The sequence below is a fragment of the Aotus nancymaae genome, unplaced genomic scaffold (genome assembly GCF_030222135.1).
Source record: "Aotus nancymaae isolate 86718 unplaced genomic scaffold, 86718_ANA_hifiasm-v0.15.2.pri h1tg000027l, whole genome shotgun sequence".
NCBI classification, from domain to species: domain Eukaryota; kingdom Metazoa; phylum Chordata; class Mammalia; order Primates; family Aotidae; genus Aotus; species Aotus nancymaae.
Genome location: NW_026988440.1, coordinates 3,258,985 through 3,273,270, shown reverse-complemented (window position 1 = coordinate 3,273,270; position 14,286 = coordinate 3,258,985). Strand labels below are relative to the sequence as shown.

At 44.6% G+C, this 14,286-nt stretch overlaps 1 pseudogene; it reads right to left on the bottom strand.

The window, feature by feature from the left end:
• Positions 1-11,503: 11,503 nt before the first annotated feature.
• On the bottom strand, positions 11,504-11,827 carry LOC135276600 (NEDD8-like; annotated as a pseudogene).
• Between the last annotated feature and the right edge of the window lie 2,459 nt (positions 11,828-14,286).

Genomic DNA, 14,286 nt, shown 5'->3' with positions numbered 1-14,286 from the left:
TTCCTTTATTTTTTAATAGACTGAATGTTTGTGGCAACCCAGTGTCAAGTAGGTCTACTGGCATCATTTTTCCAACAGCACATGCTCACGGCATGTCTCTGTGTCACACTCTGGTAATTCTTGAAATATTTCAAACTTCATCATTATCATACCTGTTATGGTGACCCACAGTCAGTGATTTTTGAAGTTACTCTTGTAACGGTTTTTGGGCACCATGAACCACACCCTTATTAAATGAACTTAATGATAAATGTCATGTGTGTTGTGACTTTCTCCACCACCTGGCTGTTTTCTCAACTCTCTCCCTCTCCTGGCACCCCCTATTCCCTGAGACTCAACAGCATGGAGAGTAGGCAGATTAGTAACCCTACAATGCCCTCTGAGTGTCCAAGTTAAAGGAATAATCGGTCCATGCCGCAGACTTCATTGTCTTGTTTTGAGAAATTGCCAGCAGTTTTCAGCAACCACTCCCTTGACCAGTCAGCAGTCATCAGCACTGAGGCAAGAGTCTGCAGCCACAAAAAGATTAGGATTAGCTGAAGCCTCAGATGATTGTTAGCATTTTTTAGAAATAAAGTGATTTTACATTAAGGTATGTACATAGCTCATTTAATGCATATGCTATTGTACACTTAATAGGCTACAGTAGAGTAAATATGACTTTTGTATGCACTAGATAAACAAAAAAAGTGTGTGACTAGCTTTGTTGTCCTGGTCTTGAACCAAATCTACAAAATCTCCAAGGTATGTCTGTAATTTCCCTTTCCCTCTTCTTGCTGGCTAAGAATGGCCTTGTTTCTTGCCCTGTCTAGCCCTGCATGCTGTAGGGGTTTCTCTTCTCTGGTAGGTCTGGGCATTTTGTATCCCTTGTGACCTTGGCTCCTGGCATATGATACTGGTACCAAGCTCTGTTGGACTAGTGAGCCTCCCCCTACACCTCCTGAACTAGAACCAAAGCTCTGTGCACATATGATGCATGTGTGAGCTTGTGGGTGGAGATGTTGGCTTCCTGAAGCATGTTCTGAAGGGATGTCCTGTTGTGAGTGGAGGGCACAGCCACAGGCCCCTGGTCAGAGAAGGGAGTAAATGACATCAGTTTTGATCATCTGGACTCAGAAAGGTCCTCAGACAAAAACCCATGCCTTAGAAGGCAAAACTGCCCGAGAGTCGGCAGCTGCTAGCCAGCTAGCTATCTGGGACATCGCTCTGCACTGGGAGGGAAGATGGCCTCTGCCATGGTGTAGGGCTCCAGGACCCAGGCAGGGAGGCCTTCCTAGTGGTTGACGCTCCTCACAGTTGGGAGCTGAAGCACCTCTAGATGAAGCCAATGACCTCATGTTCCTCATTAGCTGACTTGTTCCCACTGAGCAGAAAAAGAACCCAGAAACTTTGTGAAATTTTACAGGAGAGGGACTTTCCCTTTTGACTCTTAGTGCCAGGGTTATGCATGACTGATACTTGCAGTGCAATGTGGACACAGCTTTAAGTTTTAATTATTAGAATATGAGAGGCCCAAATGACTGTTGTTATAGGTATGTGAAACTATACATATAAGGTTAAACAACCTGAAACAAATTTACACTGAACATAAAATAATCACATTTGTAAATTTAAAACAATATTGGCAGCCACCCTGTAGTATATCAGTTCCAACAATCCTTCCACGCCCCCGGAATTCCCAATCTAGTGATCCTGCCACCTACACACTGTCCCTCACCCTTGGTGTCCTCTCCTCCCTCCTCACCCATTTTGAATTCTATGATAAACAATTTCCATCCCTCCCTTGCCTCTCCCTTGCATTGTCACACTCACCTGGCAAAACTACACACCTGGTGAGCTCCAGCTCTGCCTACGCTGCACCTGCCCCCATGAGCTGTAGGAGGCTGGAGAGCAGCACACAGCATGCTGACTGGTCTCTTTAAATTCAGGATTCAAAACCTCAGGGAGAGCCCCCACCATGGCCAGCAATCACCCTGTCCCTGCATCGCTCACCCCCAGTCTCCTCCTGTCCTGGATGATTCTTACACACCTTCTCTTTGTGCTCACACATCCAACCTTTCCTCTCCATTCTTACCTCAGCTGATGACGTTGCTTCCTACTTCACTAAGAAAACTGAACCCAGTAGAAAACAGCTTCACAGATCCCACCACTGTCTGCTCATGCATTGGCAGCTGTACTGCATGTCAGGCATTTTATTGTGTGGGGGACTGTTGTGGGTGAAACATTCTGTTCTCAGCCAGAGCCAGTCCCTCTTCTGGTGCCCCAAATGTCATCCCTTCTCATCTACTTAAAAGTGTCAGTTCCTCAATTAATACTTTGTTTTCTCTTTCTCATCACCCTTTTTCCTCTCTCCCCACTGGATCGTTGTGGCAGTCATGATAATGCACATCCCAGACCCTCAGCTAGAGGAAGCATAACTGGCGATGGCCTCAGCTCTTGAAGCCTGAAATCTATTGCCACATTTGCTCTGAGACCACACCTGCCCCAGGTCTTTTCCAGCCAATGATTGAGGAAAGCAGGGCAGAAACTAAGGCAGGAACATTTCTCCTCTGAGGGCTGACTGAAGCTCCAGGGCTCCCTGCCACACTTACTGAACTTCCCTTAGCCTACACAGGGTCTAGGATGCTTCCAGCTGATCTTCCTGCCCTCCCTCCTTCACTGGGGTTCAGAGTTGCATTGTGGTCCCTGCATTTTTGTGTCTCTTTCCTGAATTTCTCTCACCAGTATTCTCCTCTAGTAAATCCTTGTGCATTTAATACTGTGTCTGCTCCTCAGGGGACCTTAATTAACACAAGCAGTATGAAGGGTGATCCATGAAAACAGGCAAAAATGGGAATTTGAAATAAGCTCACCCACTGCCTGGTAGGCCAAGAGGATGCCACGTGGGTTGATGGGAGACACAGAAATTCTGCGGCACAAGGTGCAGCTGAGCTGCTGTGGGTCTCCAGTGCTGAGCGGAGAAGATGCCCTGGTTAGGGGAAGCCATAGCAAGTGCAGCGATAGAATTCCCTGCACAGTAATGATGGGGCTGGAGGAAACCTACAAAGACAGTGGAGTTGGCTGGTTACTGCTTGGCTGTGCTGATGCCCTATAAAAGGATCATGAGAACCCGAGGATTGTTAACAGCCATCACGGGCTACATGTGACAGCCTCTGTAGTGTCTCATGGAGAGGCCTTTATCTCCTGTAGTGAAAGGGCAGAGAGCATGGAATTATAGTCGAAAACATCACTTCGAGGGCCACAGTGCTCCACAGATGTTTGACACTCAGCCAAGGCAGGGCTGTTACAGGAAAGTCAGGGCCCTGTTGGGGGAATCTGAGATTCTGAAAACGAACAGGGTTATCCGATGGGTGTCCTCCAGGATCTTCTGGGCATGCAGAGGATGCTCACCTTTCTCTAGTAATGGTTCCTACTTCCTACCTATGCTGGAAGATGCTGCAGAAGCCTCACCCCCATGATGCAACGGGAATCCCACTCAGGAGCTTTGCAGGAACTCCTGGCACTTCACTGTAGGAGCTCGAGGAGCACTTCTGGGATTGGAATTTGAGGGCATTGATTAAGAAACCATAATTTCAGGCTGGATGAATAAAAACCTTTGGATTAGAGGCACTTTCACAGGGTGTGCATTTATCAAACACCCCAGGACTCTGATAAGTGGGGGTCAACCCATGGCTGGGGTGAATCCATATAGATTAGAAAAAATAATGCCCAACTCTCAACAAGGTAGACATGTCTTAGTTGCCCTGGAACATGTAGAGGATGGAATAACGAGGCTGGGGGAAGTGGGTGTGGTGAAGGTGCACCAGGACCATGCTCCACAAGAGGGCCCAGAGGGCACATCTTTTGCCAGAGCCTCAGGAACGTGCTGGTGAGAGGGACCTGCATCACTAACGAGTGTCGGGGTGTTGTCCTCTACAGGCTGGGGGTGATGGTAGTAAAGATGGTCCCAGAGTTGCATTTATTTATCCCTGGGAATAGTGTGGCTCTGAAGAGACAAAGACCAAGTAGTGGCAGTGACCTGCAAAAGCCAGAGGGCACTGTTACTATGGCACCACAGAGGAGCAGCCAAGAGGATTCAAGCTGCAGGGAACGTGTGGAAGGTTAATAGAAGGTGGAGTCCCAGGGTTAGGACAGGCAGTCAACAAGGGCACTGCTTGATATCTATGATAGGAAGGCAAGAACTGAGGGTCAGGAGGGTGAAGGTGCTTGAAGCAATACAAATTTCTGATCCCATCCTCAGTGTCTAGACCTCAGCCACGATTCAGATTCAGATCTCAGTGACAGAGGATGCGTCCATATCCCAGGAGGAACTCCCTGCAACCCTGTGGAGGTATACGCTGGGACAATTCCCTCAGGCCTTCGGCAAAGAAACCTATAGCCATTTACTCAGGAGACTGTACACTGGGGAAAGGAAACAGGCAGAACTAGGGGGATTACTGACACTGGGTGTGAGCTGACACTGATGCCCAGATGCCCACAGCACTATCATGACCCCATCACAGTGGGGCTTTTGAAGGTCAGGGAGTAAACCTGGACACATTATGGTCCACAATGAGACCACTGGATCTATAGACTGAGCCCTGGTTATCTCTTATTTCCCTGAGTGCATAATTGACACTGATTCCCTGCTAAGTGGAGTCACTTCCACACTGAGTCCCTAGTCTGTGGCATAAGGCCTCTCATTGTGCTGTAAGTCAAAGGGAAACTTCTTTCACTACCCTCATCCTGGGCAAATAGAAAATCATAGTGTGTTCCAGTGTGGGTCTTCTTGTGGAAGACAGTGAAAGCATTGTGGGGGTCACACCACCATTAGAGACCTAAAGGATGTGGGGTGGTGCTGGGGCTGTCTGTTGTTTCTGTGTAATCCACCCACCTGTCCCTGAGGAAGCCTGATGAGTCCTAAAGAATGAATGAGATTACTCCAGATATGACCAAATAGGAGTTATAATTGCAGCTTTTATGTTGTCTGATATCACTGGTAGAGCGGACTAATAAAGCCTTGGGCACACAGCGTGCAGCTATGGATTTGGTGAGTGCATTCTTTCCTCTCCAATTAGACAGTGGATATGGAATGATTCACATTCATGTGGGATCCACAGCACATGTATTTATAGTCTGCCCCATGGCTATTGTAACTCCCCTCCCCTCTATAGTATAGTCTTCAGACTGTACTAGACATACTGGATGTCCTATAGGATATTAAATCAGCTCATTTCATTGACAACCTCATGCTGATTGGGGTTGATGAGCAGCAGGCAGAAAGTGCACTGGAGTCCTTGGCAAAACACATTCCTCCAGAAGGTGAAGATAAACCTTACAGAGCTTCAGAAGTGGCCACTAAAGTGAAGTTTTATGGGTAAAAATGTGCCAAGTGTTTAAGCGAATGCAGGTGTGTCCCCTCCAAGGTAAAATACAAACTGTCTTATCTTGCATCCTCACCAGAAGGAAGGAAGCACACTGCCTGAAGAGCCTCTGAGTTCTGACACCACATTTCACATCTAGGTATGTTGCTTTGGCCCACACTCTAAGTGACATAGGAGGAGGCCAGCTTCAAATGGGACCTGCACAGGAAAGGACCCTGCAGCAGATTCAGGCCATGGTGCAAGCAGCCACTATCCCTCAGACTTCCTGGTGCTGGTGGTGCCAGTGGCGGGGAAAAATGCAGAATGGAGCTGAACCAAGCACCAGTGGGAGAGTCACAGTGGAGGGCCTGGGATTCTGCCATAAGATCACGTCATCCACAGCAGAGACATAGCCCCCTGTTAGAAGTAATTTTTAGTGTTGCTGGTCCTGATTTCATAGACTGCTTGACCATAGAACACCAAGCAACTATGTGGTTCCAAGTGCCTATGTGACCCACAAAGTCACAGATTGCACAGGCCCAATAGCAACCACCATGAGGTGAAAATGGTCCACCTGGGTTGAGCTTGAATCCCATGTTGACACCTTCAGAAAACACCCAAGTCTGAAGTGGCACTGAACAACCAAACAGACAATGGAAGTCAGCCGGCCCTCAACCGGGTCAGCCCAGGCCTGGTAGGATGGACTCATGAATGGAGCAAACACAGTGGCAGGCATGGGGCTACATACGGGACCAGAAGCACTGACTTCCCCCTACCAAGGCAGACCCAGCTGCTGCCAACTCTGAATGTCCAACTCATCAGCATTGGAGGCCCATGATATGCTCTAGTTGGGCACTATTTCTTTAGGTGACTAGCCACTAAGTAACAAGGCGACTACATTTAGACACTTCCATCCTGCAAGGGCCACAGGTTCATCTTCACAGGGTTAGGCACCTATTCTATGGGGACTTAGTGCCAGCCTGAAGGAGACACTCTGAGGAGTGGGTGCCATGTTTCAGGACTTGGTGCATTGTTTGAATCGGAGACATCTCTACAGTGCTGTGTTCTCTACAGGAAGAACATATAGGTCCAGAAATCAAAAGGTGGAAGCAGGCATGGCTCCATGTCCAATCGCTTAGATCCACCCACTGGGGTATTTTGCATGTTTTATCTCCCAACACTGGGCTGTGCAGGGTAGGAGGTCCTGGTTTCCACAGGAGGGTACCTTTCAAAGCAGATAAAAGACAGCCCACTGAACTACACATTATGGTTGTCACCAGAAAAGGTTAGACAGTGTGTGCCCAGAGACCAGCTGGTGAGAAGAGGAGTCTCCTCCTCTCCAGGCCCAGGTAATAGATCCTCATCCCCAGGAGGATGCATGGCTACTTTCACACAGTGAGGGCAGAAGTGTGTGTAGAAACCAGAGATCACCTGGGGGCCTTCTGTTTCCCTTGCCCCACTGTAAGTGTGAGCAGAATGATCCAGCAATTCAGCCTGAAACAACTTGATTTCTAAAGGCCCAGACCAGTCAGAGCAGAAGGTTTGAGTCACACTCCTGGGTAATCTCCACAGGCCCTGCTCCTGTGCTCTGACATCCACATTAGAATTGGTGCTGAGGCCCTGCTTCCCATGGGCTGCTCCCAACCAGTGATGGGTCACACCAGTGACACTAAGGCAAGACATTCCTGGTGTGGGCCAGGATGGCCAGGGGCAGACCTGTGCTACTTCTAGTTAAATGATTACAAGCTTGCTTTGCTTGTTATACACTGAGATTTGTGCCACAGATCAAATATTGAATTGAGAAAACTCCAAATTATGGTGCAGTAAAATAAAAATTGTTTAAGGTCTATAAAAACAGGAATCCAGTGGCAACAGCAGGCCTGTTGTAAAGACCATCTGAGAGCGCTTTAAAACTGTGGAATGCTGCTGTGTGGTTGCAAGGCAGCAAAGATGGCTTTGGTCCCGTGATCTCTTCCCAATATAGGGTCTGCATGAGAATCTCATAAAGAGAGCTGATGCAAGAGCTCTGAGAAGGAATGCAACCTCTGTTCTCAAGATTCAGGGGCAGGGGAGTGGGGTTCTTTGCATATGGGAGCTTGCTAGGCTGGAAGTCCTTGCAGGACAGAGAAGACCGGAATGCCACAGGCTCTGCCTTTGTTCTCAGAATATGGAGTAATTCTAATTCCTCTGTGTCCACAATGCTTGGGAGATAAAAGCCCCTTGATGCAATGTGTGGTCAGACCTTATGGGGCCTTATCCACTGTGCCTCTTTACAGATGCACCTTGCTAAACAATGGGTGGTAAAACTCAGTGTCCTAAGTTAGCATTTCTTAGAGAACCACATTTGCTATTGAATGCTGCAGACTCAAGCTCTCCCCCTGGCCATCTTCCCTTCCATCTCCCCTCCCCACAGCCAGGAAGATTAACAAGATAATGCACCTAATAAAAGAGTGTGGAGCCCAGAGTTCAATGCCAATGTGGTCACCCCTGTGCTAGAGTGTGTTGGCCCCCTGGACCCATATTGTGAAATTCTACTCTTGTCTTTGTCTTATTTCTTTTCTCATTCCTGGTCACCACCAGGACTCCAGGCACCCATGTACAGGGTTGGAGCGGGCTCCCAACATCTGGGAGACAGGGGACTCCTCTGATGGCCAGCTGTGGCTCCAGGACTCCTCCATGGCCTTGCTCAACTCTCCTTAGATTGTCTGTGGTCTAGGACACACCCACTGAAGCTTCTCTCCTTCTGTCCATCGCTTACATCTTCATCTGTGGCCTTTCCCAGAGTAACCTACCTTTGTGGCTGTATCGTCTGACAGGTGTGTCCCCTAATAAAATACTGTAACTTTAATCCAATGGTGGCACCTGCTTTTTGGAACATTTGGATGACAAAATAATTTTCATCTGTGCACCAATGACCTCTTACTTGTTCCAATTCATAAAATGTTCTTGTTTATTCAATTTCTTCTACCTGCAGTGGCTTCATTTTGCTGGTATTTGTATTATGCTTTTGAGTTAGTTGATGTTTGTTGATTTAACTCACGAAATTTGGGACTAGTTTGTTACACAGCAAAGGATAACTAATGAAGCCCTTTTATATTTTCATTATTCTGTAGAGGTTATCCACATCTGTTTTATTTGCCCTGATTTAAATAATATTAGCAATGCATATTGTTTCTAATTTCTCAAAGCCTATTATTTTCTTTATTTTAGTTTCTTCTCTCATTTGTTTCTTTCCTTTTTCCTTCCCTCTGTGTCTTCCTCCCTCTCTTTCTTTTCTATTTTCATTCAAACTCTCACCCTCCCTTTTTATCACTCCCTTTTCTTCCCTTTCCTTCCTTTTCCCCTTCCTTCTTTTCTTCTTTCACTCCTTCCTCCCTTCCTCCTTCTTTCCCTCCCACACCACAGATAACTCCTATATATAACGTGCAGCATGGGAAAATAGATGCATGATTCATTTGCTGTACAGGAAGCATAAAAGCCAGCAAAACTACCTAATATTTGGTTTTGATATATATTTGAAATATATAGATATATACATATTTGATATATATATCAAAACACAGTTTTGCTGTGTGTGTGTGTGTGTGTGTGTGTATGACACAATCTTTAAAGAAATGCACAGGAATAATAATCACAACAATCAGGATGGAGTCTCTTTCTGGGGGATGGCAATGCACAGCAGCCCAGGGTAGCTTTGCAAGTTCTGTGTTTTACCCCAGTTCTGGGCACCTTGATAGTTACTTGATCATAATTCTTTAAACAGAGTTTTTCAAATTAAAATATACCTGCTTTTTGTAGAAAGGAAAGAGAAAAGAATATGAAAGTTCACTGCAAGAATCCTTAAGAGCAATTACTTACATTGGAAGAAAACCGCAGAGAATTATAAGGAGCCATATGACAGAGAGGACCAGGATGCCATGAAAATGGCTTGACTAGAAATAGGTCATTTGATCCTTGGCTCACTGGCATCTCTCTAGATTTTCAGGTATACAATGTTCAATCTGCTGTGCAAGGTAATTCAACCTTGCAAAGGATTTGATATTATATTTTATCACACATACAACTGAATTAAACTTTTACAGAATTGGAAATGCACATCATTGATCAAAATAAATGAAACCACAAAATAAAGTGATGGAATAGCAAATATGAACAGAAAACAAAAGAGGACGCAAAAAGTAAAAATAAAAACCACTTCAGATGCACATAATAGCAGTGCTATTTAGAATCATAGTGGTGTCCAAATCACTTCTGTAACACCTCATTCAATATCAGAACAAAAGACATTTATCATTGAATGCCCACTGAAGAGCCTGTTTTTCAAAAAAACTTGTTTCTCAATTTGAACTAACAATTTCTGCTTACTCCATCAAAACAAAGTTATTGGCATCGTGCTAAGCTAGATGTGTTGACTGAAGTATGAGATTCACATTTTTGTAAATAAAAAGCAATCTGATTAGGCAATTTGGCAACGTTTTTCTAAGTGAAAGCAAGTTTACTAGAGAAGCAAAGAAACAAAACAAGGGCTCCTCACAGAGCAGAGCAGCGTTCATTGTTGTTGTTGTTTTGTTTGTTTGTTTGTTTTGTTTTATAGTGTAGGCAAATATTTTCTAAAGATGATATTTCAACAAGAAAATTGGCACTTGGGGCATACCTCCCCTAAATTTCAGACATCTTAGACACAACAAAGACTTATTTTCAAGGCATTATTTTTACGGCACTGAAGTCTTGGAACTATTAGATCTATTCACACCATGTTCTCAACTGTGTTAACTCACTGAAGAGAACATTGTTGTTATTAAAGGTATTTGTGTTACAAAGCGTGCTTTGAATGAAGAGACCCCACCAACAGGTTTTGTGTGAGCAACATGGCTGTTTATTCACCTGAGTGCAGGTGGGCTGAGGCTGAAAAGGGTGTTAGTGAAGGGTGGTGGGATAGAAGATGGTTTTACTGGTTTGTGGTGGACAGTGGAAAGTTACAGAAGATACTTTAGGGTGGTATTTTGCAAGCTGAGAGGGAGGTGTAGGGTGTGGAGTCAGGAGGTTGGACCAAGGTTAGTTACAAAGTCCAATGGCCTTGTCAATTGAGGCAGGAATAAGAAACAATAGAAGAATGTCTCAGGTTAGTTAGGCACCACAGGGGTTGATCATTCTTCCTTCCAACTACTTCAGATTTTCTAATTCCGGAGGGCCCTCCAGAAGTGTACATGCAGTTCATGGGGGTCACCATGCAGTCCAAGGCACAGTCAGACCTTACACTCCTGTCTTTTATATTACTAATATAAAGGAAAAATAAATGAAGAATACAGGGCAGTGGAATATTAGGAATGCCAGCAACGGAGGGGTGATGGGGCAATGTTTCTCAGGGCTTCTTCAAGCGGGATTGGGGGTGGCAAGGAAAGCTAAAAATGGGAAAGAATTTAGACTGCTGGGGAATCTTGGGGTAAGGGGTGATACTGTGGGGTTGTTAGAAGGAGCATTTGTCATATTGACTGATTGGTTATCACTTGTATATGATTTTGTAGGAATTGAGAGATTAATAGGAAAAATTCAGGGTTTCAATAAGAGAAGGAGAAAGATAGGATTAGAGGACTAAGGATTGGAAGACGTCATGACTCCCAGTTAGAGAGTGACCAGCCAGTCCCGCCAGGTCCAGAATAACCATTTGCCTGATTAGTGAGATTTTGGGCTCTGTCTTTTAATTTATTGATGGCATTCTATACGAGGCCAGGCTGGTTTACATAAAAACAACATTCTTTATTTAGGAATAGGCAAAGACCTTTTTCAGCAGTTAGTAAATCAAGACCTCTGCAGTTTTGGAGGACAACTGCAGCTAGGGAATTTACTTGAGCTTGAAGAAGGGATAGTGATTGAGTTAATTTTTTTTTTTTTTCCAGGAGGCCAGGAAATATTTTATTGACAACCAGGGACACAGCCATAAGAGAGGGAAGCTCACAGGACTGCAAACAAACACCCAATAGCCAGCAAGGGCCCTCTGGGCCAGGAATACTGCATCCTGGGGTCCTCATAGTCTCCCACCAGTAGACGTACATTACTGGGCATCCAGGGGAGGGGGCAGTGGCTCTGGTGTCCCAGAGAGTGAGAGGATATATGATGCCTCATTATGAGTGACAGGGTAAGGAGGTAAAATGGAGGGTCCATCACTGCCTAAGACCACCTCCTCCTCTCAGAGCCAACACGAGGTGGAGGACTGAACCACCTAAAATCTTGTAATCAGCTGCTGTCTTCTCATCATTCATCTGTTTGCCACTGTAGATGAGCCTCTGCTGTTGTGGGGGGATTCCCTCTTTCTCCTCCACACGCTCCTTGATTCGCTCCACCTTATGTGTAGGTTCAATGTCAATCTCAATTTCCTTTCTGGTCACCGTCTACACTTTAATTAGCATCTTCTTTCCAGTTTGGGACTGCACACGGATAAATTGCTGCTCCTACCACTCCAGTCACTGCTGCCGCTCTCCAGCACTCTGCCTGTGAGTGCCACTTCTTGAGTTAATTCTTTAATGCTGGCAGAGACATCATTAGAGAGGCTAAGAAGGTGCCAACTGAAGTGGAAAGTCCTGTGCCAAATGCAATAGTAATTCCCAACCCTACAAGTAAGGGCATTAATGGAATGACCCGCTTGTGTCGTGTCAGGACCACAAGGGGAACAGGCAGGCTTTTGTCCCCATTAGCAAACTGAATTTTGGGAGTAAGGAAAACTAGGGTACAAGTGCCTGCCCAGTTGGTAGAAAGACAGATGTAAGAAGAAGAACCACAGAGGAAAAAATAGGTCCGTGGCTTAGACAGAATTGGAAGTGTAAACTGAAAGGTGAGAAAGTGTTCTGAGGGGGCTGGAGCTTTGGACCTGAATGCTGAGGAAACCAGCAAGGGCTGCAGCTGTTAAAGGTTGTATCGGGGCTTGGTAGGGTAACTGTGTGGAGGCAGAGCTTCTGTTTTTATGGTGTATGAGGAAGCGTGTGGTATCTATAAGCAACCACTTACTTTCATTAACAAAATTAAATATGAGCAGAGAATGGGAGCCAGATTAAGAGTGAAATATTAGCTGTAATTGCCTGGAGGAAAAGTGTAAACCAGCAACTTAAACAAAAGCAGGATATGTAAAAGTAAATGAGTACAGTGAATTTGATTACAGTTAGACAGAAAATAATAGAGACTTTTTGAGTAGTGGTTTAAGTAGTAGGGGCAACTGCATAAAGCTGTAGAAAGTGAGGGGCTGAAAGTAAGTGTGTGAGGTGTAAAGAGAAACCTTGGAGGTTGTGAGAACTATAGAGAGTAACTGGGGCATTGCCTGTGAATTTGAGGGACTTTAAGAGTATTAGGGTGGCAGCTAGTACAGTGCATAGTCATGAGGGCCAGCCCAGGACTGTGAGGTTAAGTTGTTTGGATAAAAAGACTACAGGCTGTAGATGTGTAGTGTTGTCTCTGAGGCCTCTGTTCTGTTCCACTGGTCTATATCTCTGTTTTGGTACTAGTATCATGCTGTTTTGATTACTGTAGCCTTGTAGTATAGTTTGAAGTCAGGTAGCGTGATGCCCCCTGCTTTGTTCTTTTTGCTTAGTATTGTCTTGTTTATGCAGGCTGTCTTTTGGTTTCATATGAAGTTTAAAGTGTTTTTTTCCAGTTCTGTGAAGAAGACCATTGGTAGCTTGATGGGGATAGGGTTGACTCTATAAATTACTTTGGGCAGTATGGCCATTTTCATGATGTTGATTCTTTCTATCCATGAGCATGGAATGTTTCTCCATCAGTTTGTGTCCTCTCTGATTTCCTTGAGCAGTGGTTTGTAGTTCTCCTTGAAGAGGTCCTTTGCATCCCTTGTTAGTTGTATTCCTAGGTATCTTATTCTCTTTGTAGCGATTGTGAATGGCAGTTCATTCTTGATTTGGCTCTCTTTAAGTCTGTTATTGGTGTATAGGAAAGCTTGTGATTTCTGCACATTGATTATGTATCCTGAGAGTTTGCTGAAGTTGCTTATCCACATCTACAGTCATCTGATCTTTGACAAACTGGACAAAAACAAGCAATGGGGAAAGGATTCCCTGTTTAATAAATGGTGTTGGGAAAACTGGCTAGCCATGTGCAGAAAGCAGAAACTGGATACCTTCCTGACACCTTACACTAAAATTAACTCCAGATGGATTAAAGACTTAAACATAAGACCTAACACCATAAAAACCCTAGAAGGAAACTTAGGCAAAACCATTCAGGACATAGGCATAGGCAAGGACTTCATGATTAAACACCAAAAGCATTGACAACAAAAGCAAAAATAGACAAATGGGATCTAATTAAACTCCAGAGCTTCTGTACAGCAAAAGAAACAATCATTAGAGTGAACCAGCAACCAACAGAATGCAAAACAATTTTTGCAATCTACCCATCCATTAAAGAGCTAATATCCAGAATCTACAAAGAACTAAAACATTTTTACAAGAAACAAACAAACAAATGCATCCAAAAGTGCTCAAAGGACATGAACAGACACTTTTCAAAAGAAGACATATGTGAGGCCAACAAAAATAGGAAACATGCTCATCATCACTCGTTGTTAGAGAAATACAATTCAAAACCACATTGAAATACCATCTCACACCAGTTAGAATGGCAATCATTAAAAAATCTGGAGGCAACAGATGCTGGAGAGGATGTGGAGAAACAGGAACACTTTTACACAGTTGGTGGGAATGTAAATTAGGTCAACCGTTGTGGAAGACAGTGTGGCACCTCCTTAATGACCTAGAAATAGAAATTCCATTTGACTCAGCAATCTCATTACTGGGTATATACACAAAGGATTATAAATCATTCTGTTATAAAGACACATGCACATGTATGTTCACTGTGGCACTGTTTACAATAGCAAAGACCTGGAACCAACCTAAATGCCCATCAATGATAAACTGTACAAGGAAAATGTGGCATA